Source organism: Bubalus bubalis, chromosome 18 (genome assembly GCF_019923935.1).
Source record: "Bubalus bubalis isolate 160015118507 breed Murrah chromosome 18, NDDB_SH_1, whole genome shotgun sequence".
NCBI classification, from domain to species: domain Eukaryota; kingdom Metazoa; phylum Chordata; class Mammalia; order Artiodactyla; family Bovidae; genus Bubalus; species Bubalus bubalis.
Genome location: NC_059174.1, coordinates 40458427 through 40485972, shown reverse-complemented (window position 1 = coordinate 40485972; position 27546 = coordinate 40458427). Strand labels below are relative to the sequence as shown.

The following is a 27546-nucleotide window of genomic DNA, read 5'->3' as shown; positions in this document are numbered from 1 at the left end:
CCCCATTTCAGTCTTTAGAACTTATGACTGATAATCCTCTTTGTTTCAAGAAAAGCATGGCTCATATAAAAAGAAAAAAACATTCACAAGATTACATGGAGAGATCTCCAAGTCCCCCCTAAATAATGCCATAGCAGTCAAGTTCACCTCAGTCCACATTTTTGAGTATTTCTTGGGATGATGTTACCCTTTATGCACCAAGCTAAAAGAAAAAAAAACAAACACCTCAGTCTCTGAAATGCAGCAGGCAGAATCCGGGATTCAGCTCTCAGTTCTAACACCCACCTCCAAAGGTAAGAGCTGGCACCTCCCTTGAGATGTGCTTCGTAACTTCTCCAGAACGTCGCCATCCATCAGCCGGAGCCCGTGTTAATACAGGCCTTCACATAATGAATGGTATACTTTGCAGATTTCTGTTTCCAGAAAAGAATGATTTAATATCATAAAATAAAGCTTCAGACCTCCATGCCAATTACTGTGTTTAAGTCATCGAAAGCCACCCAGGAAGGTTAGGGGAGCATGCCAGTGTTAAAGGAATGTGTAACCCATCTGCAAAGAGAGGCCAAGCTATGCTGCTTTCTGGGTAAGACGAGCAGCTCACTAAAAGCTTCAACACAGTGAGAAGAAAATGTCAGACACCACAACCTCATTGCATTGGCAATAAACACGAGCCAATAACTAAATCATTGTCGCTGGTTTTACTTGTGGGTCAGGCTGAGAAATACTGAAACACATAATCAAGTTCTTACTGTATTTAATAGAAAAAGGAAAACCATAGAGATCATAGCCTCCTGACAATTCCAAAAGGCTATGAAGCAACAAGGACTTGGTAGGGAGATAGGGACTCTCGGTTGAATGTGTGAACTGGCAGAGTGCGAACTGAGCCAGGAGACAGCCTTCGTCCCTGACTTTTCTGTAGGCCTCTGCTTAAAGTCTGCTTTGAGACCCCAAATGAAAGTTTCCAAAGAGGAAAAATGAAAGTCTACAAAACTAAAAACACCCTTCATGTAAGACCAAAGTACCTGAGGGTGCAGATGGCTGTATCTTACTATACATGTCCTCCAGCCCTGGGAACAATGCCCATCTAGTCGCTTCACTTAGCAATGACTAGCTTTTGGTTTAAAAAAAAAAATAAAGGCAATATTTCACAGATCAATCAAACAAAGGTATGGTATTCAAATTATTTTAACATCAAGTATCTTTCAAAGCTCTTAATATATATAAGGGGACTAATTGTAGACTTCTCCCAGAAACCCAAATCCAAATTCGTGTTGCCCTGAGAATTCAATGATAATAAATTACACTCTTCTAAGTAAAGCATCCACTGTAATAAAACACCCACCCTAGAGAACTTAGAAGCCCTGATCCCAGCTAAAAGGATTCATGCCTTTCGAATTCTGGGCATATATATTACTTTTCTGTCAGTTCTCTCAACTTCTCTCAATTACTGATGTTCTCTATGTAATGAATTTTCTGAGGTTTGATGTGTGATTATGGCTATATTTTTATCTATATGTTTTGTGGTTCTTGTACTTAAGCTTTTTGCTCAGAAATCCTTTATTAAAAGTACTAAATTGTAAAAAGCACATTCATATTTCATTCAGTGTTCCATACAGAAATGTGAATTTTTTGCAGCAAACACAGCTGCATAAAGTTACCATAAAATAACACTCTTAGACTATAGATCTCTACTCTTGGAACATTTCAGTTCAGAAGTAACTTTACTGAAACTAGATTTTCTAGAACATTTCCATCTTCTTCCTAACACAAACTCATCACCACCTTTTCAATTTTCCAAATCAAAGATCAGACGTTAAAAATTCCCTTTGAATCTCGTGCACTTTTAGGCAAAAGTCAAAAGCAAACCCCAAAGACATTTCAAACTTGATTTGTCCATCTCTGAGACCCTGACAGTTTTCATTTGTTCTATCAAAATAGTAGAGGTAACAGCCTTACAAACCCAACACACACACACCCATGTGGTAGTGACAGGTCTTTAGACCTTAACTTGAAATGAACAAGCAGAGGAAACAGAGGAGTCTCGCTGTGGAGTGAGAGGGCCCAGGTATGGAGCCAGGCAATGGAACGCCAGAGACAAGATAAGGGCCCCCCTCAAGTCCGGCACCCCACTCCAGTACTCTTGCCTGGAAAATCCCATGGACGGAGGAGCCTGGTGGGCTGCAGTCCATGGGGTCGCTGAGAGTCGGACACGACTGAGCGACTTCACTTTCACTTTTCACTTTCATGTATCGGAGGAGGAAATGGCAACCCACTCCAGTGTTCTTGCCTGGAGAATCCCAGGGACGGCGGGGCCTGGTGGGCTGCCGTCTATGGAGTCGCACAGAGTCGGACACGACTAAAGCAACTTAGCAGCAGCAGCAGCAGCAAGTCCTGCAGGTCCCAAGATATTAGTACAAGCCAACAAGAGAAGAGAGGAACTCAAAGACTGACCAGTGTAAACGAGCATCTCTTTGCAAAACATCTCTCCAGGGAATGCGCACGCAGGCCTGGCCAGCTAGCAAGCCACTGACCTTTTGACAAAAAGGAATGTAGAATTAAAACTGCCAATAAGGCAAAACAATTACTCAACACACAGATTTCATGAGCAAATGAATAAATGAGTGAATAATGTGGACATTTGTCAGTGGTAGTCAGCATAATAAATGAATCTGATATTAAAATTTGGAGGGAAAGAAATTGATGTGACCCTCTGTCAAATTACATCAGCCCACATGTGAGGGACCTGCCCAGGCCTGGCCCGGACTCCATCCCATGGTGGACAGACCAAGGATGGGCCCTTGATGGCACATGTCTCTCCCCGTTCTCAGCGGCCCCTTCTGCCTAAAGACCAGCCCCTAACTGGAAAGGCTGGGGCAGACCCAATCCTGTCTAGAAGAGTCCTCCAGGTGACTGGGGGTACTCCCGGACCCCAAGACCAGGCCCAGGGTCACCATATGGACTTCACCTGGCCAGGACAGCATGGGGTGCAAGATAGGCCCACCAAATACAGAGGTCCCAGTGCCACGCTCAGCCTCCCACGTGGGTGCTAAAGAAAAGCAGAGAAACCACCAATCACAGCTTCTCTATGAGGGAAGGGATTGGGTTCAGGATGTATCTGAGGGACATGGAATCAGGGCTGAAGCTCCCTGGGAAAACTGACCGCCAGGATGCCCACTTCAGGGCACACCGCTGGTCCCAAAGCCTTAATTTACCAAGCTGACCGAGAGCTCTCCAGCCTGCCAACACACATGGGGTGCTCAGGGGGTCCGGCGAGAACACCAACTCTCCCTCTGCAGTCTCCGCTCCTAGCAGGCTCCTCCCATCCCCTAGTAGAAGTCCATGTGAATTTTGTCCATTTCCCTGGTGGGGAGCCCACACCATCCACCCCAGTTGGAGAACTGAGGCCCAGAATAAAGAAAGTGAAGTCTCTCAGGCCTCCCCAGTCTTCTTGGGTTATTTTCCTGGGCTTTTACTTGAAACTTTGCAAAATTTCAGATGAACAAATGTGCTGGGGCAGAGTTGCCTGCCCCAGGCAGAATCCCCAACCCAGAGGTAAGGGACAGCCAGGAGCCCTCCCAAGGCCATGGGCCCCTCTCTGATGGAGGCACCTTTGCAAACTGGCAGAGAGCTGCAAACACGTCCTTGCTCCTAGAACTCCTCTCCAGCCTCACTAAGGGAATTTGAGCCAGTCTGTTACCCATCATTTCCCCCAAAGTGGGGGGAAATAAAGGCACTGGCAAAGAGCCTGCAAGACTGGTTGCTCCATGGGAGGCAGTCCTGTGGGTCCTGGCCTCCCGCCCTCTGTAATGTGGCCTCCACAGCCCTCTCCCCACAACCCTTTCATTCTGGACTGAATGGGAGCAAGGCACTACTCAGGTCACCTCACCTGTCAGCCCCAGTTTGGGGAAAATCACCCTCTTCTTCCCCCTTCACTGGGAACAGGCCGCATAGCCCACCAAACAGGCTTCCCCTTGTTGAATCAGCAAAGTGAGGCGGGCAGGAGCTGGGTGACAAATTTGACTCCAGCTCTAACCAATTCTCTGAGACTCAGCTTTCCCATCTGGAGAATGGGGTAATGATTTCCTCTCCCTCCCTTCAAGGATTTCGGTAAAGCTCAAATAGAGAAAGCATAAGTGAACTGGCTTTAAAATGTGTCCGTCAGTTTGCCAGGGCAACAACCCCAGGATCTCAGGCTGTGTTTCCTCAGAAGAGGCCCCAAGGCCAAGACTGAAGAGCAGAGGTCTGTGCAGGAGGCAATCCCAGGAGCGGCCAGGGCGAGCTAGTGGGGAAATGGGGGAGGAAGGAAACCAGCACAGAGCGGGCCAAGGAGTGGGCTAGACTGAGGGCAACTGGGCCTCCATCCCACCTCGGTGTTCCGAGACCCTGAATGGGACCCACACCAGGTGGTCCCAGGAAAGAAGTAAAGAGGCTGGGCTCTGTCTGCCAGCTGCCATCCCAGCATTGAAGAGGGCTGCCCTGGAGGTATTACCTCCGCAAACTCCCAGCCTGCACCCAGCACAGGCCACATACACTCCAGTGGAGAGACAGACAGACAGACAGAATCAGAGAGCCCAGGCAGAGCTTCCGACACATGCCTTAGGCAGCGGCAGAGGGCTGTGTGGACCAAAGGATACTGCCATGTCTGGCCATGTTAGTGTCAAAAAACAAACATGTAACCAGACACTCTTCATAGACAACCTATATGTGTGTATTAAGTCACTTCAGTCATGTCTGATTCTTGGCGGCCCCCATGGACTGTAGCCTGCCAGGCTCCTCTGTCCATGGGATTCTCCAGGCAAGAATACTGGAGTGGTTTGCCTTGCCCTGCTCCAGGGGATCTTCCTGACCCACGGATCAAACCCATGTACCTTATGTCTCCTGCATTGGCAGGCACATTCTTTACCACTAGCACCACCTGGGAAGCCCTATAGGTGTCTGCTTTCCAGAGAAACCATGAAACTAGCTGATCATAGACGCTTAGTGAAAAGAAGCACTTCGGCAGCTGTCCTGGGATAAGCCTCCAGTCAGCCCATCTCTGTCCTCTACCTTCAGCCCTGGACCCATCTCTCCATCACACAGAACCTGTCATGGGTACAGATGCACCAGCTGCTGAGCTAACCGGTGGGACTGGGACAGGGTTCTGCCCTCCAGGAGCTTGGAATCACGTCTGAGAGACAGGATAGGCTTGATGACAGTGAGAACACAAGTGACATGCCTTATCCCCTTTCCAGGAGACCTGGACATCAGCAGGGCTTGAGAACACCCTCTTTTAATTTGGAGCATCTAGGTGTTGAAAAATGATAGATAACCGAAGAGTCTAGAACCAAAATGCTTGCAGGTGAAAATCTCAAGTGTCCATAAAATCCACTGAATCAGAACCACTGATTCCTTGAGCATCTCTGCTAATGGAGGTCTTCCCACATTGGCATTCCAGCTCCCATGTCAGGAAAAACATATGTAAAAATCACAGATAAAACAGAGATTATAGCCTAGTAGAGGAAAAGAGTGTGAACTAAGTAACTTGCACAGCACCTCGTATGACACTATCACCTGTCCCTCCTTTGCCAGCCAGACCTGGTGAGTGGTATCTGGTGCATCCATTCCAAGCACACCAATGCTCTCTGCAGGCAGGCATCGGGGTGCAGGGCAAGGCAAGGGAGGGACGCACAGCTCTGCCCTCCAGGACAGTGAGGACAGGGCAAAAGACCAGCCCAGGGACAAGTCAGCCTCCTGGAAGAGCGTGGGGCACTCTGGCCTGGGCTGCTGCGGAGTTTGTGTGGAGAATGGGGGCTGGGGAGCTGACCTTCTAGACAGCAGGCACAGCAAGAAGGCCCACCAGGAAAGTGGGGGTGCCTGGAGTGTGTGAGTTATCAGCTAACAGGAGTCGTTCAACCAGTGGCTTGTGGGCTGCAGCCTGACCCTCTCTGCTCTACAGACTTGCAGACTCCAGAAGAGGACTCTTTCTCTTGAGAGTGTCCCAAGGCTGAGTTCTAGAGCTGAGTTGCAGTCCTGTGTCTGTCACTCAGAGACTGTGAGAACTCAGTGTCTCACTTCCTCTGCTGGAGTCCCAGTCTCTACAGACATCCCAGGTCTCTGTGCATATCCTGTGGATCCTGCATGTGACCCTGCAAGGCAAAGCCAAATGCAACAGGCATGGTGAGCAGGGACTCAGCCCCAAAGACTTGAAACCCCGGGCTGGAGCTCCCAGAGCTTGCCTGCAGCAGAGTTGGAACTGGAACGTCCCCCTGGTCCCAAAGCATCCTCCATGTGGCCATGCTCCCAAGTTCTTCCTCCTCCAGGACAGAGCCTTCCACCTCCCTCAGGCTTTTGGAGCATCAATTCAGTCTTCATGGGGGCTTCTGAAGAAACTGGGTGCCCTTTATTCCCTCATTACTGTGATGATACATGTACTATCTTATTTTAGACGATTTCCTCTGCCTTACCCCCAAGCTTTTTTATGAGTGATCGACAAAATACTGTATACAAAGTTATAAAAATTGTTTGCATAATGTGCTCAAAACTGCTCTACATCTTTATTTAACATCAGTGTCATCGCCATGAAAGTAACGTGGGTCCCAGCACCTTGACATCAGCTCCACAGAGCCCTCTACGCGCCCTCCTCAGCCTGGCGGAGCTGGGGCTGATGTCACTGAGCACATAGCACCTGGCAGGGACCCGTCTGCACCCTGACTGCTAATTCCCGTATTCCCTGGCCTTTTTTTTTCAGCATCATACATTATATTTAAGTCTCTCCAGCAATACAAATTTCAATTTGGCCAAGCTCTTTAATATTAATAGTTGTCAATCCAAATGCAGAGTGCATAATAAAAAATTTAATCGAAACGAATAGCTCACATATTTCTCTACCTCCTAAATATAGTTACCAATTAGACAAAAGATTTGGTTATATAACTTTGTAGAATTAAGGCCACCTACTAAAGACCACCAGTTAGGGCTAAGAAAGCCAAAATACCGGATTCCTTCCTGTTAATTACTTTGAAAGACAGAGCGCCTCTCGCCCTCCATGTTCCTGTATTCACTGGTACAGACTGTGTTAACGGAATTCACAGGCATGCAATTCAGGGGAGACTTTGGAGCTAGTTTATAATCACAAAGTTATCAACAACGATAAACCATCATTTCTACAGCACTTTACAGTTTACAAAGTGTTGAGAGGGAGGGATAACACAAAATCACCACCATAACCACCACCCCATTTCACAGACAGGATAACTGAGGCTCAGAAGACGCAGAGTGCTGCTTGGCAAGCTGGTCAGAGTGGTCCTGGAGTCCAGGGCTCTGATCCCAGGGACCAGACTTCCTCGGCTGGCCTCAGCTTCCTACTCCTCAGACACAAAAGTACTGCGGTCATTCCCGTTTCACATGAGAACTGAGGTGCTTTGCCCCCATTTCCCTGTTCTTTGCTGAGAACTCACAAGTCACCACTGGACCAGGGCAGCACCGGTCCCCAGGGTCTACCAAGACCAAAACAGCACAGCTGCAACATCTCCTCGGGCAGGGCAGGGATGAAGGCAGACTTCCCCACGTGACCATCGAGGGCCTGTCGGGGAGTCCCAGAACCTCAGTGCCAGGGTGACCCCTGACAGTCCAGCATTTCAGAGACTCGCTGACCCAGAAGGGACCCTGCCTCTCACGTCGAATCCAACCCCTTCATTTTGCAGCAGCAGAGGCAGTCCTAGAGTCCACAGTCACGGTGCCGCTTAGTGGCAGAGCTGGGGGACAGAAGCCCCCACACACGCTCATGCTGGTGTGCTCAAGCTCTGAGTAGTCCAGGGGCCTGGGCACGCCCCTGGCCTGCCCGTGGCTCCCCGGTTGCAGTGCATCCTGCTGGGCACTCGGGGTATTTCTTCTGCAAACGACTGCAGGCCTCCTTCATGAGCTGCTCTGGGCTCGGCCCCGAGCTACATCAAGCAGGAAGTTTAAATGAAATGGCTCCCAAGTTCCTTAAATGGTTTAATAAAACATATACTGACTGCAATGTGCAGTTTATAGTGGCAAACTATTGCCCCTCAGTTGGGAAAAATGACCTCCAGTCGGCAATATTCCTTTCAGCTTCATGATTCTAGTCCGCTGTTGGCCATTCCCTCAACCCGCCGGGCAATTCTTTTCCATAACAAGGCCGACTGAAGCCACCGCGTGCGTCGCTGCCGAAGGTGCCTCCACAAGGCCCATTCCGTGATGAGACAAAAGGCACGGTGGACAGTTGACACTGACGCCTGAGAGCAAAGGAACGCTGCTCAGAGAGCAGGGAGACCCAGAAAATAAGTGCAGGGGCTTCAGAGAGCTTCAGGGAAATTAAATGCGGGATCAGACAGAAAGGGGTGTGTGTGTGTGTGTGCATGTGTGTGTGTGAGATCCCTACTCAGAATCACTCAGAACCAGGATGGGCAACAAGTTCATCAGATCCGGTGGGGAGTGCCTGAGCTCCACAAACGCTCTTGGCATCTTCAGCCATAAGATTTAGAAAACGCAGGGAGGGTATAATGTGAATTTCTAAAACTCTACTGTGTTAATAACAAATAGCTATTAATAACGCTTCTAATCACACATGCCATTTCCGATATTTGGTGCTGAAAGGTTCTGCCTCATCTAAAAAAGTACTGGAATTTGACTGCCAGAAACTGATGACCTTTTATCCTAAACTGTGCATTGAGATGGCTTGTTAAGCTCATTAGTATTATATGGTGAATTAGATTAGACATTTTATGATTTTTCAAAAAAGGCTTTTTTGATATAAAAAAGCAGCAATTTCCTTTTTTGACATTTTTCATTTTTAAGGTAATAAAAATGGCACATGTGTACCATGGCATAATGGATTAATTAAGGAATATTATGTTTATCCTAACTCTTAACCGAGTTGTACATCTTCATAACTCACTCATAAAAATTAATGCATTATCTTATACCACAGGATGATAGACCTATTTTTACCAAACCTGCTCAGAATACATTGTTCTAAATTGGATTGTTCTGAGAAACAGTGGATAGCATATTCTGATATCGTCAATTCAGAATTATATTGTTATTTTAAAACGTTATATTAGTATATATAAAATCCAAACCTTCTTCCTCCTATGGCTTTGAATCGTCAGGCTATTCTGGCTCTTAGGAGATCAAGCTGCTTCCTCCACCTCACTCACGTGTAGCCTATTTTCTATCTCCTCTCATTCACAATAGATTTGTTGCTTAAAAAACACACGCACTGCATCAAAGAATCACCGGACAATAATTTTTGGCTATTTCTTTGTGTCTTGATGGTAGATGTGAATATAAAAGAATATTCATGCAAGATTCATAAAAACCCCAGATTTCTAAATCAACAGATGAAAAAAATCCCTAAAAATAATAATGTCCAGATGTTGCTTATTTAAATGAGCTGTTGCCATTTAATGTTGCCAATCACAAAAGTGAAAGAATTTGTGAATTTCAAGGTATTCATAATTTACAGAGGATTATAATTTTTTATCAAGGGAGCATCCAGGGCGATTAAAGTCGGCAATCTCAATAAATACAAACGATTCTCTCACAGAGGCTACCTTTATAACCTTGGCCTCACACCACAAAGCCCACACTCTCCTGTTGCAGATTCTTTCTTTTCCAGGCCCCCTTCAGGGGGAAATGTAACTTGCCAGGCCTAAAATGCAGATTGTTTTTAATGTGCTAGAACTTCAGAATTGGAAGGACTCTTAGGAATCATGTAAACCTAATTTCTCTTTTTATTGGTGAGGAAATTGAGGTCCAGGAAAATGTCTTTCCCAAAGTCCCTCAGCTGAGAAGAAAGAAGCTTCTGGAATCTGACGTGCAGGCTGGTGTACTGTCCATCCACTAAAATGTAGATTCAGAGATAATATAATTCCAGGACACTGGCAATGCCAAAGGAGCTTGTGAAAAATAGACACTCACAGGCCCCTTTCCGCTTCCCAGGTAGCTCAGTATAGAATCTGCCTGCCACACAGGAGACCTGGGTTCGATCCCTGGGTCAGGAAGATCCCCTGGAGAAGGAATCGCAACCCACTTCAGTATTCTTGCTTGGAAAATCTCATGGACAGAAGAGCCTGGTGGGCTACGTCCATGGCGTCACAAGAGTCAGACATGACTTAGCGACTGGACCACCACCAGTCGCCACGAGGCCCCTTTCCAGACCAGCACACCTCCAGGTAGGGGCCTGGGAACCTGCTCAGAAAGCTGGCTCTCCCAGGAATTCCTAAACCACCACCACAAGGGGCTCCCTGGTCCACGCCTCCCAGAGTCCTAAAGTTTCTCGGGAATGAGTGAGATGGAATGAAGCAGTCAGCAAGCTGTTCTTTCGTGACTGACAATGTCAAGGTGCTCGTTGCAGAGCTACCAGTGTTAGGAAACTCTCTTTCAAATTGCCACCATGAGAATCTGTATCTGACAGCTGAGAGTGTGGGTGGCAGAGCCCAGCCTGACACATGTGAGATCTCCCTCTGGGAAACCCTGGAAGAGACATGAAGCTCCAACTTCACATTCTGGGCCAGGCTGAAGCCCCGGCTTCCCTGGTCCTCAGCACTGCCCAAGCTCAAGGAAGAGCAGGGCCCCTCTGCACAGCTGATGATGCGGGTGTGACCCTCAGGGGACACCCGGGTTCACCTGGGCATGCGGTCTCTGGTGCAGCTGCAATCTGGAGGCTGGGCTTGACCCAGAGCACATGCTGATGCATCTTTGATTTCTGTGGATTCCGAGATTTAGCTCACTGTTCTAAAGGGAAAGGGGTGTTGGGAGGATCTGGTTGGATTCTTGGGGGCATGAGGTCTATGTTGAAAAATCACCTCACATAGTATACTCTCTGCAAGGCCAGGGGGCTGCTGCTCTATGTATGGACTGCAGTTCAGCACAGACTCACGACCTGGGCTGCTCATTTAGCCTCATGAAAGGACTACCTGAGGAAGAGCCTCCCCTCAGTACACAGCCACTCCATCCCCTGAGCCATCAGCCACTCCACAAATTCTAATATCTGCATCTAATCTTTCAGCTACATCTTCCCGCTACCCTGCAGAAAAGATGGCATGTGTCCCACCTGGGCGTCTGGCATCTGTGTCCCTGTTGGGGGGAAAGGTTTATCTCCAACCTCACAAGGTGCAGCTCCATTCCAGAACACGTCAGCCATCGGAAGTGAACAACCTTTTTCAAGTTCATTCACAAATATCTCAAAGGTTCAAAAAAGAAATGCCTTGGGGTCATATGTGTTCTATTATTAATAAGAAAATCACTTAGGTAGAAATTGTAATAAGCTGGATGTAAACTTTCCCACATACACCTTTGCCAGACACACTAAGAGTTCATCGAATTACATCTAGAAAGACTCTGGTAGTCAAGCATCTACTAGAATCAGTGTTCCCCATGCATTCTGAGTCCCTTCAGTCACATCCAACTCTTTGTGGCCCCGTGGACTATAGCCCGCCTGGCTTCTCTGTCCATGGGATTCTCCAAGCCAGAATATTGGAGTGGGTTGCCATGCCCTTCTCCAGGGATCTTCCTGACCCAGGGATCAAACTCAGGTCTCCTACACTGCAGGCAGATTCTTTACCATCTGAGGTGCAAATCAGCCTTTCATTAGACCCATTTAGTTGAAAGATGGACAAACTGAAAGGAAAGTGCTTGGTATGAGGCTGGCCTGGGCTTCAGAGGATTTTGGAAATCCTGTGGGAAAGGCCTGAAACACAGGGGAAGCCGCAGAGCTCTGGCCACTCGGAGGGTCTTGGTGGGCTGGAGCCTCACACTGATCGTGGGGCACCTCACACAATCAGTAAGCCTCTGCTCAGAAAGCTCTGCTCACACGTCTTCTCGCCTCTGCCAAACCAGCTCTAAAAATTCTTAGACCCATGTCACATCGGGGGAGCCCAGTGCAAGTGCAAGATCAACAGCAGGCAGTCAAATGAGGGTTAAAGGATGCCGCAGCCCCCACCCCCGAGGGCGCAACTGATGACACTTGGAAGACCGCTTGCGTCCCTGTGTGCTCCCTTTCCCGCATCCTCTGACCCGCGCACCCCGGGTGAACAGGGGGAACAACTCGCTCCAACACGACGTCTCAGCAAGAACCTGCTGTGTCGGACACATCCCGATCCCCAGGGCTGCTCGGCAGAAAGCAAGCTCAGGGCTGGCCAAGCCAGCACTCTGCGGTTAAAAGCAGCAGCCACAGAAGCAAGACCTGGACCCAGAGATCCACACACCCCTTCCCCTGGCTGGTTCCCAGACTCTCCCCCAGGCACTTCTGCATAGTCAAAGGCTGCAGGAAGTGGGTGTGACCCAAGAGGAAGCTCAGTGGCTGAGGCCTCCTGGGTCTGTGACCAAGGACAGCCACAGTGACCTCTTCCAAGGGGCTGGCACCTCTGGGCAGCCACAGGCTCTGAGTGCTGTCACCTGGGCCAAGCCTGTCATCTGGACAATGGACCTGCAGGGCCAGTGGGCCTGCTCTGTTCTTCTCCCCAAATACCAGCAGGACAAGCCTTGGCCGCGCGCTCCACTCCCCAGACCAAGAGCGATGTCCGCTTCCCCCAGCCTGAACGACTGCCACTTTCCTCCACCCTCTCTTAGCCTGGGAGGCAGCAACAAATCCTTGGGATATACAAAATGGGATAATGATGGTACTTACTTCATGAGGTCGTTACAAGAATTAAATGAGGGCATGCACATAAACTGAGGACCAGTGCCTGGCACTTGGCAAATCGTCACTCGGCCCCAACAGCGGCCCACACTGGATTTCACCACGAGCTGGGCTGCAGAATGCCAGGCTGGGCCTCCCGAGGCCTCCCGGGAGGTGTGAACACTTAGAGACAAGAGGGGGCGCGCAACACCTTCTGTGCGACAGGGCGGGATTCCGGGCGAAAAACAACCACATCTGGCAACAAAGAGGGCCAAGGAACCTGCTTGGTTTTCCTCTCAATTGGAGAATAAATATTCACCAGCCTCATGATTAAAAGTCTTGCCTTCAGTTCAGAGGTTTGCAAACATTTTTTTCTACCCACAAACCTTTTCCAAATGAGAGCTTACCAAGGGAGCTCACTGCGTAAAACAGATGGTCACGAAGTGACCCTGGTCGCCTGCGCCCACTCCCCCCTGGTCTGTGTAATGACCACCAACTTAACTGAACACATTAGGCCAGCACTTCCCAGAGTGCAGTCAGTGGAGCAGCATCAACACTGCCTCAAATTTCGTTAGAAATTCAAATTCTTGGACTCCACCCCACATCTTCTGAATCAGAAGTCGGGGTCGGGGCCCAAAGCTGTGTTTTCACAAGCCCCCCCAGCAACTTCAGACACCGTTATACCAGCAGTTCGTACCCAGTGATATGTGAGCACCCAGGCTCAGTGTCTCCCCCTGAAGTGACTCCTGATTTGACTGGTCTGGGGTGCGGTCCACTGGTGAGTCCTGGAAGTTCCCCGGGCAGAGTAGTGAGCAGCCACCTCGTCTCAGCAAGCCTCCATGTGGCCCAAGGGGCAGCAGGAGCAGCGTGCCCCGGGACCTGTTATCTGGATGTCTAATATGATATATGGAGCTCTGTCCCTCAGACCTACTGAGTCAGAATCTGCGTGTCACCAAGATCTCCCAGGGGACTAGGTGGTCTAGTTGGTCCTGTTGAAAACCTCAAAGAATCTTAGACACCACATGGTCCAAACCACTCACCCCCTGGGTGGTCACCTAAGGCCGCATGGCCTGAGACTTCCTAGGTGAGCACAGCTACCGCAGTGGGGGGGATCAGAGCCAGCCTCCTCACTCCCAGGACAGCTCTCCTTCCTACGTCCAGCAGCCAAGCATGCTTCCCTCAACCTTCCCTCTGAACGTCTCTGCATCTTCAGTCCCTGAGGCCTCAGAGGAGAGGGGGGATGGAGGCTGCTCCTCCTCCCTGAGAAGGCAGGGAGCTAGAGGTGTCCAGGGTGGCAGAGATTCCCACTGGCCAGTCAGCAAACCCCAAAAACCTTTTCAGGGCTGCTGCCACTCACTGTCTTGTTAGCAGAGGCCTGATATTAGTTGGGATGTCACATTTCTAGAAACACTGAAATCATGTTTAAACACACACATATTGGGGCATGGAGAGGAGAAACAGAAATTTGGTGAACGAATCCCGCGTGGGCCAGACTTACGATTTTTACTGCAGATGCTATCCCAAGTTTTATTTTGTTAAAGAACAAAAACTACACTGTTTTGCCATGCTCACTCATAAGAGCATCATGCTGCTGCTGCGTCGCTTCAGTCGTGTCCGACTCTGTGCTACCCCATAGACGGCAGCCCACCAGGCTCCCCCATCCCTGGGATTCTCCAGGCAAGAACACTGGAGTGGGTTGCCATTTCCTTCTCCAACACATGAAAGTGAAAAGTGAAAGTGAAGTCGCTCAGTCGTGTCTGACTCTTAGCGACCCCATGGACTGCAGCCTACCAGGCTCTTCCATCCATGGGATTTTCCAGGCAAGAGTACTGGAGTGGGGTGCCATTGCCTTCTCCATAAGAGCATCATATGTGCTATCAATTGTGTTTAGACATGAAACAATCTACACACATGGACAGGAGGACAAGTTGATTGTCCTACAGTATGTCAGAAAGAAAATAAAAATGGCTTTAGGGTACGGAAAATTCACCACACCCTCATCTCTACCACAACCCTGACAAATACACACACACACACACACACACACACGATCTCCTCCTCCCTATCCAAAGTTTCCTCCTCTCTGGACTGTCAAGTTTGGTTCACCACGAGGCCAAGAACCAAATTTAATCTTTAAACAGAAAGAAGTCATGGATATCTCCATTTCCTGGACACATGGACGTATGTCACCACTCATTTCTCTCACTGATTCTCAAGCACAAGGCCACTACCAGGCTAATTCACCCCTTGAGCACCTACCAAGCACCTACTAGGTGCTGGTCCCTTGCTTGAAGCATCACATAAATTTTCAAGGATGAAACTCAAAATCCAAAGTCACTGCTGTCTCTCTTGCATTGTGCTAACATGTCGATCACATTATCGACTCCAGTTAGCATACTTCCCTTTGTGCAAAATGAATTGAGCCAGAAAACTGTAAGGACAGGAGTCTAGTTCTGCCAGGCTTAAATCACAGACAAAAGTTCATGAAAAATATCACTGTGCTTTACTCTGCAACCACATGAAGCCTATTGTTGAAACATAGCAGCTCCTGCGGCGGGGAAGGCCGTGTGCTCTCAAATGTGAAAGGAAATCCCATCTCTTCGCTTGAGATGGACACAAGACCAACCGTTTCCTGAGCCCCAACATCCCCAAAGCGCTTGGATTAAGAGATTGTTTCCACCATGAGCACAAATACATAAAATCAACTCAGATTTCTCTCTCCAATGATGAAAGAGCAAAAAAACTATCCACTCTCTGTCTTCTGTATGAAGAAATGTCAGAAGGCTCCTGGTACCAAGTCCACACATTGTGGAGGACCAAAAGAGTGGCAAGGAGGGGACGAGTCGAGAGAGACAGCTGCCTGATCCCTCGTTAGCAGCAGCTGGCCGTCTGAGTCCGAGGCCACTGGGGTGCCCAAGACTGTCTGTGGAAATGGGAAAGCAGTCTCCACATTCGGGGAAAAAGATCTGAGGTGGGTCAAAGAGAGCCATGCCAGGATTCATGCCAACCAACATGTGATACAGAAAATGAAGGGGGAAGAATCAATTAGTGTATTCTCCTATGTACCATATACCCTGGCTTTCTTTTCTCTGGGGTAGGGAATAATTCAGTTTTTTAATGCAAGAAGAAGTTATCGATTTGCTTAGCTTTTCCTCTGTCCTAAGGAAATGCTATACATGTAGATGCAGGCATCCTGAAACTGCCTCCTTCTTCAGCAGGGTCGAGAGCTCGGCCCACCACGCATTATTGGACACCAGTCTTGGAATTTAAATAAAAGAAACAAAGGAAAGCTCAGCTCACCTACACCTCCTCCCAGCTTCATTCTCGCCCTCAGTTTGCCACCTCTCCCAATCACAGCATTAAGTTTTTACACAATTACAGTTCTTTTTTGACTAGGACCTGATTTCAGGCTCACTAAAACCCCAGCAGGCACTCTGTAAAGAGCAACATCGAAACAATCACATTTAAAGGGAGGGTGATCAGCACACAGAGACAGGCCTGGGCTGTCCTGGTTTCTTGGTTTACAGGCCATTTTCTGATGTGTGATCTGTAAGTTATCTGTGCTGAGCCTCAGTTTCTTTGTCTGCAAAGTGGGTTGCTGAGATTATATAAGATAAGGGGTCCCAAGGTCTGATCACGGGGTAGGGTTGGCTGATGCCTTCTGTAAAGGGCCAAGTGGGATATATTTCAGGCTCTCCAGGCTACACAATCTGTCCCAACTTCCCTACTCAGCCATTACAGCGCAAAAGCAGCCACAGATGATACGTAAATGAATGGGGCTGTCTGTGTGCCAAGAAACCTGCATCTAAGAACGCTGAAATTTGAATTTCATGTACTTTTCATGTGTCACAACACGGTATTCTTCTTTTGATTGTTTTCATTCATTCAGAAATGTAAAAGCCATTCTTTGCTTTCACAAAAGTAGGCAGAACCACAATAAGCTACTACTCCACACCCATTAGGATGGCTACTATCAAAAAGCAGCAGAAAATAAGTGTTGACAGGAATGTGAAAAAAAAAAAAGATGGAGCCCTTGTGCACTCTTGGTAGGAGTGTAGTAAAATGGTGCAGCCATTTTAATAATATGGCGGTTTCTCAAACCCAATCACCAAGGGAAAATAATATGGCGGTTTCTCAAACAATTAAAATTACCAGGTGCTCCAGAAGTTCCAGCAGTTCCAAAAGTAAAAGCAGGGTCTCCAAGAAATACTTGCACACCCATGTTAAGAGCAGCATTATTTACCATAACCAAGAAGGAGAAGCAACTCAAGTATCCATTGGTGGATGGATGGATAAACAAAATGTGGTGTGTGTAACACACACACACATAGGAATATTATTCAGCCTTAAAAAGGAAGACAGTCTTACCACTGCTACAACATGGATGAACCTTCAGGGCATTATGCTAAGCAACATAAGCCAATCACCAAGGGACAAAGACTGTATGATTCCACTTACATGAGGGACCTAGAGTAGTCAAATCCACCAGTACAGAAAGCAGGACGGCGGCCAGAGGGTGGGGGAGAAGAGAATGGGGATTTACTGTTTAATGGGTACAGAATCGCATTTTGGGAAGATGAGAAAGTTCTGGAGGTAGATGGCGGTGACCGTTGCACAGCATACTTAATGCCACTGACCTGTACACTTAAACATGGTCAAGGCAGAATTTTTTTGTATTTTCGTCAGAATGGTTAAAATATTTCTAAATGTTTAAAAAAAAAAAAAAAACAGGCAGTGTGCAGATATTGACCCCCACCCCCAGGCTATGGTCCACCAGCTCCCACCATAGGACACCACAGTGAACATCATCCCTAAAAAGGAAAATGTGGAAAGGTTTCAAGTTACAAGTGAAAAGAGGGCAAACAGCTATTTCTAAGATTTATTCACTCCAGTCTTTACCAAGCACCCACTCTGGGGCCAATAACCCTTCAGGCAGAGACACAAAAAGAGAGAAGGGGGAGCATTGCAGGCCCTAGAGCCCAGGCCTTCCCTCCTGTGGGCTCAGCGCCGTCTGAAGGAAGTCTACCCTGCATGTGTGCAGGCTTGCCCTGTGCTGGAGGTGGGGGGACGGGGGGCGTGGGAAAGCCAGGCGGCAGGCCACGCAGGCGTGTGCATGGCTCACATATGGCGGCACACCCTCCTCAGAGTGGTCAGTGATCTTGTCAGGGACGGAAGAGTTCAATGACTACAAGGGTGAGTTTAATTATATGTTGTCGCTGACTAGCAGTGGTTCCGATGGTACAATTACACATGTAATTTATCAGCAAGATACTTGCATACATAATAAACCAAAAGCAAAACATTAAATTTCAGTGGATGCTAAAAATACAAGATCGGGCCATGACGCGGAGCAGTCTCACTTGCAAGGGGTTGGGGAGAAAAGCCAAGGACCTCCCCTCCCTTTTAGGAGCTGGCTGTCCCACCCACTGTGACCACGTGGCATCCAGCCCAGGAATGCACGCCCCAAACACCAAGTAAATCCCAAACCCCCAGTGGTGTGTCAACAACGCTCCCTCCACAAAGGAAATGGGATGGGGAAGCTGACTTAGGAAACTCACCACCCTTCTGACGTTCTCTGAACTTGCTAACCACTGTCCCAGGGGTGCTGGGAAGACCGTATGCCTGGCAACTTCTCAAAGTTCCTAGCTCCAGCACGAGTCTGAAAATGGCCTATACTTTCCTTAATCTTGAATAAAGACAGAGAAAGGAAAAAGGTGACTAAATAGAGAAAATGCAAACACTACTAATAACAGCAACACACTTACTAATTACATATTTTGAGCCAAGAGGCATTATTTTACTTGTACAATCAGATAGATTACTTACACAATCTACTATATTGTCATCATTGTCATTCCCAATTTACAGATGAGAAAAGAGAGGCACAACAAGACTAATCCCTTGACATGTGGTCATATAGCCAGTGCATGGTGAAACCATGACTCAACCCAGGAAATATGGTTCCAGACTCCATATCTTTGCCAGGTTTAGAGGTCATTTATCTCTCTTTATTATTATTCATTATTTTATTACCAGTACTGCTATGTTATCCATTGTGCAATAATTTAAAAGTCAAGGGTGGAGTAACTTTTTATCCTCATCACTGGGAATACATTTCCCAAAAGACTGGTACCCGCTGTGCTGGGACATGGGAGCCTCAGCCTAGTTCCTCACGATAGCAGAGCCCAGGGGGCTGAGCATCATCCAGTCCCAAAGAGATCCAGCATGGTGGGGCTGAAGAAGACACACAAGAGCCTCTAAGAGAGCATGAAATACAATATAAACTACAGAGTTTTACCCAGGAGACAGACAACCAGTCATTTGGACAGGAAGTCTTCTGAGCCTCATAAATTCCTTGCCCACGTCCCGCTTTGAAAGAGGTCACCTTCCCTTACTCGGCCTCCATGTCTTCCACCCCAGTACGTATGTCTTCATCTGCATACACACCCTGGTGGATTCTTAGGGCTACTTTCATAACAAGGCATCCATATGGTTTCAGCTTACAGAGATTGCCTGGCACTGTCCCAGACATTTTGTTTTCTATTTTAAAGACTGGATTGAAAAGGAAAGATAATAAGAATATCCTTCTATAACTGACCATTTGATGACAAAAAAATGTTTGGGAGGGCAAGGGATGAAGAGATAGTAAAAAGTGGGATTTCATTTGAACCTTTGGACCTACCATTCTAAGATCCTCTCAGGGTTTGAGACAGAGTCCCATCCATCCACTCATCTACCCATCCAGCTATCCCTCCCTCCATCCATCCACCCAACCATCCATCCACCTATCCACTCATCCACTCACCCAGCTACCCATACATCCACCCACTTATCCATCCTTCCAGTCACTATTTTTATTGAGACCCTTCTATACAGTGCTCACTGTATAGAATTAGAATATAATACTAAACAAAACATAGCAAGGCCTTACTCTCTCCACATTTACACTGTACTAGGAGAGACCACCAGAGAAGACAATGGCACCCCACTCCAGTACTCTTGCCTGGAAAATCCCATGGATGGAGGAGCCTGGTGGGCTACAGTCCACGGGGTCGCTAAGAGTCGGACACGACTGAGCGACTTCACTTTCACTTCTCACTTTCATGCATTGGAGCAGGAAATGGCAACCCACTCCAGTGTTCTTGCCTGGAGAATCCCAGGGACGGGGGAGCCTGGTGGGCTACTGTCTATGGGGTCGCACAGAGTCGGACACGACTGAAGCGACTCAGCAGCAGCAGCAGCAGGAGAGACTGCGGAGAAGGCAGTGGCACCCCACTCCAGTACTCTTGCATGGAAAATCCCATGGGCGGAGGAGCCTGGTAGGCTGCAGTCCATGGGGTCGCTAAGAGTCAGACACGACTGAGCGACCTCACTTTCACTTTTCACTTTCATGCATTGGAGAAGGAAATGGCAACCCACTCCAGTGTTCTTGCCTGGAGTATTCCAGGGACGGGGGAGCCTGATGGGCTGCCATCTATGGGGTCGCACAGAGTCGGACACAACTGAAGCAACTTAGCAGCAGCAGCAGCAAGAGAAACCGACCAGAAACCAGTAAAGAACTAGGTCTCCAAAATTACTCCTGCATCAAACATCACAATGTATTTGAAATCCTCTATCACAGAGGTAAATCAGAGACATTTCCCTTACTTGTTGTCACCATCGAGGATCAGCTGTAAAAACAAACAAAAGTGTGTTCTGTGGAAATGCTAACAGTACAAAAACATATTCCAATGTGGCAGAATCATTTGAAGGCAAATACTACAGGCAGTATTTTTATGACAAAAGCTTTATTTCTCATCTTCTCTATCCTTGATTTAAATATCTACATATATGTGGGTGCACACGTATCTAGATTCAAGTATTTCAATATAAATTTTGTATTCAAAATACTTTTCCTGATTTCAGTTGATTGCATATTTCGAGCCAATGTTGCAGCAGTAATTTTTGTTCTGAATCAAAAACAAGGATCTTTCTCCCTCCCTCACCCTCTCTCTCTTCCCTATGCTCAACAACCTCACTTTCTTCCCCGACCCTCTAGCCTTCTGTATGCTTAGTCGCTAAGTCATGTCCAACTCTTTGCAACCCCACGGACTGTAACCAGGCAGGCTCCTATGTCCATGGAATTCTCCAGGCAAGAATACTGGAGTGGGGAGCTGATGCCTTTCCCAGGGGATCTTTCCAACCCAGGGATCAAACCTGGGTCTCCTGCATTGCAGGTAGATTCTTTACCATCTGAGCCACCAGGGAAGCCCCTCTCTTGCCTTAAGAAGCCTAAATATTCAGGCTGCTTTCAGATCTGAGTGATATCAAGGGCAAAACCTGTTTCCACTCATGCATTCTCCTGCTGAAGGTTTCTGGGGTCGTGGGGGTGGGGGGAAGTGCTGAGGTGCTGGCGAAAGCCACAACACAAAGGCACCAGGATAGAAGGACAAACCTTCCCACTTTGATTTGAGTGTGTAATTGTTTGAATACATCTCGCCCGTACTACAATAATGTCATCCTTCGTTGACACAGATTTTAAAGCCCTTTGAAAAGGTGGAATGTTATCAATCACAAGCTTGATTATAATGGGATTTAAGTGGAAGAAGCTAAGAATCAGGCGCTCATTCGGGCCAGGCTCTATGACAGAGACGGGGGCGGGGAGAGAAAAGTTAGAGGGCTACGTTTCAGCTGGGAAAAGGATGCAGAGTGTAACCATCATCCACAGAGCTTCTCCCCCACAGCCGGAAGATGGCCCAGGAAGCACCAGGAAACCCTGAGCTCCAGCTGGAATTCCCCCACACCGCAAAAATATCTGCTTATGCTCCTATCACATTAGACCAGAGGTTCTCAAGCAGGCCAACTGTGCCCCCAGAAGATATTGGGTCATTTCCAGAGACATTTTTGGTTGTCACAACAGGGGAAGGGATTCATAACTGACACCTGGTGAGCGGAGGCCAGGGATGCTGGAAACCACCCACAGTGCACAGGATGGCCCCACAGCAAAGAATTACCCGGCCCAGAATGTCAGCACTGCCAGGCCGAGGAACCCCATCTTAGCTCCAGAGAGGCTGAGCCAAAGCCTCAAGAAAAAAGGGACAGGTCAAGAAGGAGCATTTCCAGGAAAAGAGTCTGAAGCTGCTCCCCCAGCTCTCTGGCCCCTTCTGCTTGCCAGCAGACCGAGGCAGGTGACGAAAGTGGATAAAACAGGGGACGGGAGAGAGGAGCCTTGGAGCCAAATTACTTGCTCTTTTGCCTTTTGATCTAAAACACACTTTTCTTATTACACGTCAGACGGGACTGGAAATCCAGCCATTTTTTTTTTTTCTTCAAGGCAAAACAACCCAGGCCCAACAAAAACACAATAATCTCCCTGGCAGATCTCTAGACTGTCCAGTCTCTCCCTGACAAATCACGACGGTGCCTACAGATGTCAAATTCACCCACCGAGCCCAATCAAATGCCCGGATTACTAAGGCAAAGAATTGTGAATTTCATTAAATATGTTAAAGGGGAAAAAAAATCAGCTTTGAAAAATAGTAATCCTGTCTTTCAACAAAAATATTATAGGAAGCTATGAATTTGGTAGATCCGAATAGGATGTTGGTACATGTTTTACTAAGGTAATATAATGGCACACTATTATTAGATCACATTAATCATTACTGTGCCAACGGCGCTGACAGGCCCACTGAAAAGGATTGAAAGGCCTGGTAATGGATATAAATTACCCATTGTGTGATAAAAGGATTTTTACTAAGAAGGTAAGAATAAAACAGCAAATTTCTAATACAACTGTTGTGTAAAAACCAAAATAAAAGTAATCCACGGTCAGTAATATCCACAAAATCAGAAGTAAGCACTTTTTCAACAAGATAAAGTCACAGTAAAAAAAAAATATAGATTCAGTCCAGTACAAAATTAATTTCTAAGTGCATAATTCCACTATCAATTTTCCTGGTTTATGTAGTGACCTCGGAGGCCCATGGTCAGGAGAAGGTGGGTTTGGCTAATTAGATCTCAGGGTGAGTTTACAGAGGTGTCAGGGCAGCCTCAGAGGAGGGGGCTGCAGACATCAAATATCAGCACTGCCCCTTCTTCTTACGTTTTTAGCTTCATGTGGGAAAAACACTCCATGACTGAGTTTGTGATCTTGAGTCCAAATGAGGTGACAGGCACAGAGCCACTCAGACACAGGTTTCCTTCAAGACTGGGCGAAGCCACAGGACCACGTGCTGAGTGGCGGGGAAAAGGGCCACGGGTGGCGCTTGGAAGGGCTGCCTAGCTTTAGGCGGCCATCCCACCAGCTCCCCAGCTCTGGTTCCCACTGCCAGCTGGCGGGCAGCAACTCTGCAGGATGTCATGTGAGAGGCAATGAAGTCAACCTTGAGGGGCTTTGTGACCCCGTTCTGAGACCTTCTGAGCATGTCTTGACATCACATAGTCATGCCGTCCAGGAGACCTGGGACCCATGCTGGATCCCAGAGACCTCTGAATCTGGAAGTGTCTCCAAAGCCCAGCCTCTGTCCACAGAAACAAAGGAGTAGCTGGGAGAACTTCCACCCAGCACAAAGGTCCACACCCAGAGAGGGCAGCCTGGTTCCCCACAAGTCACAGGCAGGATCCCTTCAACAAACTGTAAATCAGTGTTCCTTACCAGGCGAGTCTGAAAGCAACGGAGCTCCCTCGTGGCTGGTGGATATTCTTAAAGCCGTGGTGGTCAGGAACTGCAAAGATAAGACCTGTTAGAAATTCTCAGCATTGGACACATCAACTCCAATAAGACAGGTAAACAACATTCAGCCATGGTAACAATTAGACACTCAACTAGCGTCTAGAAACATTTAATAGCCCCCACTGCCCCAATTCATTGAGCAATTTTTAAATTGGGAACTATATGACCTTTGCTGCAATAAACCAGATTTGCTCAGCTTCTTTTAATGGGAAATTGCCACCTGCAAAAAGAGAAGGGAGTGGGGCATCTAGCCGTTTCTTCTCTAGGTGGGATGGAAGGAGAAATGAGAGCAAATAAGGGCGGTCTCGCTCTCTCTCCCCCCTTCTCTCTCTCACATATAGTCTTCCCAGGTGGCACTAGTGGTAAAGAACCCAGCTGCCAGTGCAGGAGACTTAAGAGATGCGGGTTCAATCCCTGAGCAGGGAAGATCCCCTGGAGGAGGGCATGGCAACCAACTCCAGTATTCTTGCCTGGAGAATTCCATGGACAGAGAAGTCTGGTGGGCTTCAGTCTGTGGGGTCGTAAAGAGTAGGACACAACTGAGCAACTAACACACACACACACACATACACACATGTGTGTGTATATATTTACGTGTGTGTGTGTGTGTGTGTATATCCCTCCTTCCCCTTCTTTCTCTCTCTTTAGAATTCTAAAAGTGAGGAACTGAAAAGGTATTCAAGGGTTCTTTTTCTCTCACTAATTTAAGGAGGCCCCTACAGCAGACCACACACAATTTCACCCAAATTTCAATTGGCTACTCTTATTCAGTGGCCAGGGCAGCTCTCAACAGGTCCAGACCAAGAACCGACAACTGGACCAGGGGTCAGGGGTATTGTGTGACATCAAAGTCCTTTCTCTGAACCAAGACCAGGAAAGCAGCAGGATGGGATCACGGCCCAGAGGGAAAGCCGAGATGCCCGTCACAGTGGCTCAAGAGCCATCAGTTGGGGTGATCGAGGCCAAGCCCTAATCTGTGATCTCCAGCTCAGGGCCAGTGCAGCGAAGAAGCTAATTTGCTTTGCCATGTTACAGAAGAGACTACAAGGCAAGCAAGTGCTCTCTCTTGATAAACTGTATGTTCTGATATTGCAGAAGTAGACTTCTAGTAGAAAGTCAAGGATGTGTCTGTAAATGAACCAGAAGATGTATGCGGAGAGCAGGCAGTGGCAGTCCCAGCTCAAGGTGTTTGAACATCAAACCACTGACTTGCAACACTCCATCCAATTCCAAGACTGATCTCTGGCAACCAAAAAGCTGTTTGCTGAGTACATGCTAGAAGTGTTTTCTCAAAGTGTAACAGGGACACTGCTGTTTGTAAACGAATTTCTACCTGCCTATCTTGAGACAGAAAGCAAGTCGACATCTCAACCATCTGCATGAGGTTACAAGACTCTCTTACAAGACTCTCTCTGTCCTTGATCAGATTATGTTCTGCATTTTGTGTTTTCTGTATCACTCAACACTCAAATCTAGGCAGTGTAATACATACACTCGAGCTATGCTTTACCAGGTTCTACCGGAGCCGGGAAGAACAGGCCTATGGCACCCAATTAAAGCTACAAAGACACTTTGCGCACAAGGCTCCTGGCATTTAGGGAGGAGATTGGAGGAGGTGGAGGTCAGACTCAGATGTTATATCCAAGTTCATGGCTTACAAAATTCAAGGACTATTCTCCAGGGGCTGTTCACTTAGAAGCTTGTAAGTTCCAGGGACAGGAGAACACGGGACACTTCTGGGGAAGTCCCAGCTCTGCATGTCCTCTGGCTTCACACCCCTGATGAGACCGCCAGCTGCTACAATCTGCCCAGGGTCAGAGTCACCCGAGGCCCCAGCATGAGCCCTGTGCCCTGATTGGGGCTGCGCGTTCGTTGGGGCTGTGCCCTCTTCAGGGCTGTCTCAGATGGGTAGGGCGTTATCCAAAGGTGGCCGCCTGCCTAGGAAGCTTAGCCTGACAAGCTTCCTGCTGGAAGAGGAACCTCAGGAAGGGAAATCGAGTTAGTGCCATTTGTGCCTTGGCGAGCCAGTCTAAACAGGAGGGGCTCCTGGTGTCTGATGTCATCACAGTCACTGCAAGTCGGGCAAAGGTGACCACATCAGACACTGACGCTTTAATTCAGGATGGGGAGGAAGGGCACAGTGCAGTAATTCTGTCTTCCGCAATGAAAGAAACAGCTCTTCGGGTACAAGTAAGTAACTCGCATTGAGAGAGAACGTAGTAACCTGATCCCTGACATGAGTCTCCCCTCATCCCTGCCTCCCACAGGGACCCCACACTGAGGAGCCAGGCAGGGGGACACCCAGGAGACATGGCCCACAAGCCCAGTTGGGCGTAGGTACCACCAGATCAGAGGAGGGGTGGAAGGGGGCAGGTAACAAAGGCAGCAAAAAGCGTGGCATGGCATGAGTCAAGGGGGGCTGGGTAGCAGCCACCTCATCAAAAATGCCTGAAATCCACCAAATTGATCCCCCTGCCACCCCTGTAAGATGCAGGTAAGTCACACACCAGCCCAGAGGAGCCAATGAATTTAGGAGACCTGTTCACTCAGTGGCTCAGACCTTCTGTGTGCCAAGCCCTGGGGCAGGCCAGGCGCAAGCAGATCTGCCATGGGATACAGGAACGCCCCACTGTGTGAAGAGTCTGGTGGGACAGGGACCTGAGAGGCGGCCATAGTGGGAACCAGGGAGGGAGGGCACATGACGTGAGCCCTCCAGCAGGCAGGGACTCGAGGGAGACAGGGATGGAGGTAAGGGCAGCACAAAGGTCCAGAGATCCTGCCATGGGGCTTGAGCAAGAAGGGCAGGGTGACTGCAACTTGGAGAAGCAGGAGAGAGAAAGCAGGGAGGCGGCGGAGAGGGATGGAGGGATCACTTAGAGCCTGAGACACGTCTAAGGCCTCACTGAGGAAGGGGAGGGGAGCAGAGGGAATGGAAAGCCCTGAGAGAGGGATTTTGAAGGGAAGCAGGGTGCACAGGAAGACGTGGGAGACACAGAAAGAAAAAAAAGTGAGAGGCGGTCCAGGCAGCTCTGGTATGTCCTGGCACACAGTGGGCCCACAATGTGGCATCCCCGTGAATCTGCTGGGCCCCCACTAGGGGACAGGGGACCCCCTTCCTCCTGAGTTCTCCCAGAAGAGACACGGCAGCTCTGAGCGGAGCCAGGAAACCTTCACGGGGCAGGAGCCCAGCCTCTCATCCTCAGACACAAGGGCGAGTCAGGAGATGAGCAGACATGCCACACACGCCCCCCTCACCAGGGCCTCTGTAATGAGCACCAAGCTGAACACAAAAGCTCCTTCCTCTAGGCAAACATGGTGCCTTTCCGTGCTCGTTACACACCTATCTACCGCTCTGCACCATGACAACTGGAAGGTCATACGAGTGACACCGAGAGTTGCCATTTCCTGAGGGCCTGGTACCAGGCACCACACTGAGGCCGGCTCCCCACAGCACAAGGGGAAAGGGCTGCGCCCCAACCACCTCCCAGTCCCACCTCCTGGCAGAGAGCTCAGAGCGCAGTAAACATTGCGTAGACGGGAGGACAGGAGAAAGCGAGGGAGGGAAGTAAAGAGAAAAGGGAAGGATGGAGGGAGCAGGGGGAGATGGAGGGACAATAAGATAGATGGGGGATGAAATGGCTGGAAGAAAGGAAGGGAGGGAGGAGACGGTGTAGAGACGCATGGAAGGAAAGAAGGAAGGGCTGGCTCACCTCACCCCTCCCCTGGTCCATGCTCTACTCCAGACGCTGGCCCGGCGGGAGGCAGAGTGTATTCCCGGAGATGCCCCTCCCCAGGGGTCGCTTGGAGTTCCAGCAGAAGGAGCAGGGCTGTCTGCTGTGGAGTCTGGGCTGTCTGGGGCAGATGGGAGCTGGATAAACTGCTTTCCTCCCAGACAAGAGTTAGGAAAGAAGGATTCGGAGACAGAGCAGCCGAACTCCTTCAGCCCTTGTCTGGAGAAGGATGCGGCTAACAGGAGATACATCTGGAGCTGTCTAAACATCTCACCCCAGTATCCAGGGCCAAGGCCTCTGAACCTGCTCTCCTGGGCCATGGGCTCTGCCCCGTCGGAGGGGCACACAGAGGGGCGCTCAAGCCGCTTCTCCAGGGGATGCCACCTGGGGCTACATCGCCCCTTCCGGGGGTCTGAGTGACTTTCCCAACTCAGTGCTTAATATTCTCCAGGCCCACTAGGAACAAGGATCCTGCC

At 48.7% G+C, this 27546-nt stretch overlaps 1 protein-coding gene across 12 annotated transcripts in view; it reads right to left on the bottom strand.

The window, feature by feature from the left end:
- Positions 1 to 27546, bottom strand: part of ZNF536 (zinc finger protein 536) — a 449091-nt gene that overhangs the window by 372261 nt on the left and 49284 nt on the right. For all 12 annotated transcript variants that reach the window (XM_044932153.2, XM_006056392.4, XM_025268999.3 and 9 more), the window contains one exon: positions 23262 to 23331. The gene's annotated coding sequence lies outside the window, so the exon portion shown is untranslated. The remainder of the gene's footprint in view (positions 1 to 23261; positions 23332 to 27546) is intronic.